The sequence below is a fragment of the Miscanthus floridulus genome, chromosome 10 (genome assembly GCF_019320115.1).
Source record: "Miscanthus floridulus cultivar M001 chromosome 10, ASM1932011v1, whole genome shotgun sequence".
Classification (NCBI taxonomy): Eukaryota; Viridiplantae; Streptophyta; class Magnoliopsida; order Poales; family Poaceae; genus Miscanthus; species Miscanthus floridulus.
Genome location: NC_089589.1, coordinates 67,452,031 through 67,457,699, shown reverse-complemented (window position 1 = coordinate 67,457,699; position 5,669 = coordinate 67,452,031).

The following is a 5,669-nucleotide window of genomic DNA, read 5'->3' as shown; positions in this document are numbered from 1 at the left end:
ACAAAAGCATCAGACGAGACGTAAGGAATGACCATGCCCATGGTCCTAAGCATCACCCATCGCAGGATAAAGGCAGTTGATACAGTAGCCGTAATACATCTGCCCATCTGCAACAAGTGGGAATAAAACCCTGAGTACGAGAAGGTACTCAGCTAGACTTACCCGACATAACCGAAAATAAGTGACACCAAGGATTATGAAGGCTTTATAGTAGGGTAGCTGACTCATTTGCAAAGAAAGCATTTTTAGCATTTCAAGAACCTTTCTAAAGACATTATTGCCAAGTTAATTAATTATAACCTGTCGACTAGATTTGCACCTATACTAGAGCAAACATGTGATTAAGCAGATAATGATAACCAATGATCATTAAACAACTTCCATAATGTCATATTCATTATAACTGTCCAAGTGTTCCATCAACATTACTACGATGAAGTCACTCAAGTCAAGTGCTCACTATCCAGGAGCGATGGCGATTCGAATCGATTCCTAACCAGCTGGTGATTTATTCCTTACACAAACCTCACTCACCCGCTAAAGTGAGATATTGATCACCGAGTCAACTATCCAGGAATCTCGAGTTTGCCAGGAACCACATGTACCCGGGGGCCGACCGACTGCACTTTGGTCTTATCATCTCGCCCCCGTGTCCTACCACACCTGCTCCGGCACAGTGCGCTGCGGGCAATCTACTCGGCCCAAATAATCTCCCAGCTTCGTGGTCGGAAGGTACTTTATCCGGCCAGCTAAATGTAAGGCATGCGTTCAACATGACTCGAGGCCCAACAACGGTCGGTCCTTAATCGACACAGACGGAAAGCACTACAGTCCAAAACTCTGTAAGTCTCCGTCCGGTCTCAACTTCATTTAACACTTAGTTATACCATGACTTCATAGTCATCCAAGCAGATCCAGGTAACCACCTATAGCTCGCAGGTGATAGGAAATCACCCGACTTCTACCGGTCTAAGCCAGCTAAGCATTGACTCGACTGCGGATACCAGGGTAACAAGGATATAGTATAACAAAGGTAGACAAGGTATAATGCAGCAATGGTTGCAAAAACTCCTGAACGTAATGCATCAATTAAAGTAAAGCATTTAATTAATAATTGCAAACCGGGAGAAAATGCTCCGGGGCTTGCCTCTCTCGAAGGAGCTCGGGCGGTGATCGGGGCACTCTGGAAGTTCCTCAACGTCCTCCTCGTCGGCTTCGGGCACTTCCTGCGGCTGCACCTCGAGCTGCTCCTCGGGCTCCTCGGGTATGACGACTGGGTTCTCAGTTTGCGATCCTGTATGATGTAATGTGCGTAAGCGCTTATGCAATCGGTGCATCGAATGAGATGAATACAATGGATATGTTTGAATGCAAGGTAGTCAACATCATCCAAGAACATATACTACAAGCACATGTCATCTACTGCATTCTCTTCTACTACTAATATGCTAAATCAACACATCTTATTAAATGCTTCAAAGATACACCAAAGCTTTACTAATTTCTTAATCACACATAAAGCAACACTTGATTAAACCCTAATTAATAATAGGTTTGAATAGTAACATCTATTTTTATTGCTTAGAAAAATCTTAGAAAATTACCATAGCACAGTACTACCCTAAGTAGTCTACCATCATATTTTCATGGTATTTGAATGGGTGGATTAGCCTACACAAAAATAACAAGCTATGGCATGATTATGAACATGAAAATACTTTGTACTGTGAAAAGTGTCAAACAACAGAGTTAGCATTTTTCCTATGATCTTCATAGCATACAATCACTGTACAAAAATTATCACATGCATGTTTTATACAAAGTTTGCTCTCTAGCAAAAATAACAAAAATCAGCCATTAAAGGTACTTGAACTACACCTCAAAATTTTTCTACAGCACATGCATGACACATATTTTTCCTAGGAAGTACATTACATAAGAAGATTAACAAACTTGGAAATCATATTTTTCTGAAGCTTATAGGTTTTTCTACACATTTTTCAAGTTATCAGCAATATCCATGATTAAATAAAGTTCTACAGAAAAGTATCTCAAAAATGACATGCAATAATTTTCTCAAGTAGATCTGGTGATAAGGAACCTAGCAAAATTTATTTCAACCGATTTGGAGCAAATTTGAGTATACAACCATTTTCCAAAGCATTTAACAGAAATCTGAAAATTCATTTTTGAAATCCTTTTAAACTTCAGCCGACACAATCGCTGGGTGCACCCGGTGCTGTGCACCCGGACCCGAGCCAGGGCGCTGACGAGCGGGCCCTCGCGGGTCAACGACCCCACCTGTCGGCCAGGCCGAAGCAGGGGCGGCGCTGACCGGCGCGCACTCGCCGACGGCGAGGTTCCCCGGCGAAACGGAGGGCACCATCGTGCTCCCCACGCCAAGCCACGTCGGATAGAGGTGAAAAGGGAGGGGCGGTTCACCGGAGCAAGGCCTGCCATTGGCAATGGCGGGCGGCGGCGCACGGAAGAACGAGAAGGGGAGAGCGAAAGGGCCAGCGGCCACTACCTTCTCCGTGCTGATGACTAATACGAGCGCGGAGCTACAGTAGTGCGGGCAAGAGCTGCTGGCGCGCGATGGGGAAGCTCGGCGGCTACGGGAATGGCGCGGTGGCCGTGGCGAGGGGGAGAGAGCGAGCTTGGTGCGGGCGAAGAAGAGAGGCAGCGCGGGAGAGTGAAGGCGAGCGCAGCGGCTTCAGCAGATGAAGGCGGGTGCGTGGGAGCGGACGCAGGCTGGCTGCGACGCGCGGCGGCGTCGACGGTGCATGGCCGCCACGCGGCAGGCATGCTCTGTGGCTGGTCGGGCGTGGCGCGGCGCGGCGAGCCAGCGAGTGGGCGAGCGTGGAGGCAGGCCAGGCGCGGCGCTGGGCTGGGCCGAATGCGGGGCACGCGCGGGACGGCGTGGCGCTGCGGCAGGCCGGGCCGGCTTCGGCCGTGGGCCGAAAAACGAGGGCGGCGGCCCGCGAAATGAGAAAAGCCTTTTTCAATTTATATTTTCAAGAAATTTTTCAAATACCAGCTTTCAAATATCATTTTGAGCAAGAAAATGACATCTTTTGAAAATGTACCAAAAATGAAAGTTGATTAGAATTTAATTCTCTACAACTTTGCTTTTATAACCAAAGTCCAATTCTATCTAGATTTTGAATTATAAAATCAAAGTCAATTTTAACTCAAAACCCTAATTTTTGGGGGAATTATTTTTAAGGCAAAATTTTGCAATAATTTGAATACAAACTTTGCTCCAAAAATTTTGCTAAATAATTCTAGATGATTTACAATCATTGCCAAACAAGTTCTACTAACCTAGCAAGCATAATCAGGGCAAAACAACTCTAAACAAATGTATGCAACATTCAGGTTTCACGAGCATGTTTCATATGTTTCGAAGCAGTGTTTCAGTTATTATTTTCATGATTAGGCATGTATGATGAGGATGCTTGATGATGCATGATATGCATGATTTGCAGTGCCTAAATGCTGGCATAACACCGGGGTGTTACAACTCCCATAGTCCCATGATCGTGAGATCGTGCCCGTCTCCTCCCTGTCCGTCGCTCCCTCCCTGGCAGCGCCCCTAGCGGCGACTCCAACTCCAGCCTCCACGCCGGTCGTGCCTCCATCCAACCCTGCCGGCCGCGCCTCCATCCAACCCCGCCGGCCGCCAGCGTCCCCACTCCCCAATCCCCAGTTCCCCACCCCGCCAGAGCCGCTGGCCGCCACCCAGCCACGAGGCCACGCCTCCATCCAACCCCGCCGACCGCCAATGTCCCGAATCCCCAGTTCCCCACCTTGCCAGAGCCATCGGCCGCCACCCAGCCACGAGGCAGCGCCACCATCCCCACCCATCGATGGCCCCACTAGAGAAGGTGGTTCTGCTCCTAGATTGAAGGGCAAAGGCAAGATCAAGACTAAGAGCGTGCGCCACCTTCTAGCGCCGCTGGCAGCATTGGCAGCAGCATCGTTAGTAGCAGCAACGGCTTCTCCAGCAGCAGGTACTAATTTGGGACCGGTTGCTTGATTATTGCTTTTGCTATTGATGAAGCTTGGCTATTTGGGACCTTTTTCTTGATTATTTGGGACCGGCATGCACTGATTTAGCAATGTTTCACTTGGCTCTTGGTAGGATCAAGGAGTAAAAGGCCTTCATCTCACAGTATTAGCTCTAGTGGAACTTGTGAAAGTCCAGCTATAGCAGTATCAGTAGCAGCATCAGTGATGGGTTCTTCTGCTCTAAATGTTGACACCAGTTGTAGTGGCAGTGGCGCTGGCGCACCAGCAACAACCACAACTCCAGCGACCATAACTCCAATTAATGTCGATGATGATGATGATGATGAGCAGGCTCACCTTTCTGGCAAGAGGTTCAAGAAATGCACATCATCTGTCTGGAAGTATTTCACCAAGAAAAGGAGGTTTCAGAGGTGGAGGGAAAGCAGTTTGAGCAGCTGTGGGGATACTGCAATTTCGCTAACTGCAATAAGAGATACAGAGCTGAGGGTGTATGTGGGACGACTGCATTCAAGAACCATTTGAAGTCAAAGCACAGTATTGTGGAGGGACAACAACAGCTTAAAGTTGGTAAGAACCCTGGTAGTGAAAATGCTCATGTTCAGCCTTTCAAATATGACCAAGAAGCTAGCTTGAAGAAATTGAATTTGGCAATAACCATGCATGAATATCCTTTCAATATAGTTGAGCATGAGTATCTTGTTGATTTCATAAAATCTCTCCGTCCTAGCTTTCCAATAAAGTCACGTGTCACTGTTAGGAAAGAAATAATGGATAAATATCTTAAAGAAAAGGAAACTTTGTATGCACACTTAAAAACTATCAAGTGCCGCTTTAGTGCAACAATGGATATGTGGACCTCATGCCAAAATAAAGGAAACATGTGTGTTACTATTCATTGGATAGATGATAATTGGCATATGCAAAAGAGAATTATTGGTTTCTTCAATGTAAAAGGAAGGCATACTGGTGCAAAGTTGTCTGAGTCATTCACTGAAGTTATGGTTAAATGATACATTGAAAATAGACTGTTTGCTTTGACTTTGGATAATGCTAGTTCAAATAAAGTGGTTGTCAACGATATAATTTCAGATCTGAAAGAGAATGCTAATAGTTCCCTAGTTTGTGATGGGATGTTTTTCATGTTCGATGTGCCTGCCATATTCTCAATTTGGTTGCTAGAGATGGGTTGAAAGTCATTTCAGGAACAATCAGCAAGGTCAAATCACTTGTACTAGCTGTGAAAGGGTCTCCATTGCAGTGGGAAGAGCTTATGATGTGTGCCATAGAAGCTGGGTTGGATACAAAAGGGGTATCTCGATGGATGTTTCAACCAGGTGGAATTCTACCTACCTAATGCTGAGAGATGCCTTGTACTACAAGGATGCATTTATTAGGCTGAAGTCTTCAAATCACCGTAGGTATGCCAAGATTTCTCCATCTTCTGCTGAATGGGACAATGCATTGACAATTTATGGTTGCTTGAAGAAATTTTATGATCTCACTGAAATTCTATCTGGCATTTCATATCCTACTGCAAACTTATTTTATAGAGGTTTCTGTAATATAAAGCTCTTGCTTGACGACTGGGGCTGTAGTGGAGATGCTACAATTAGAGATATGGCAATTGCTATGAATGA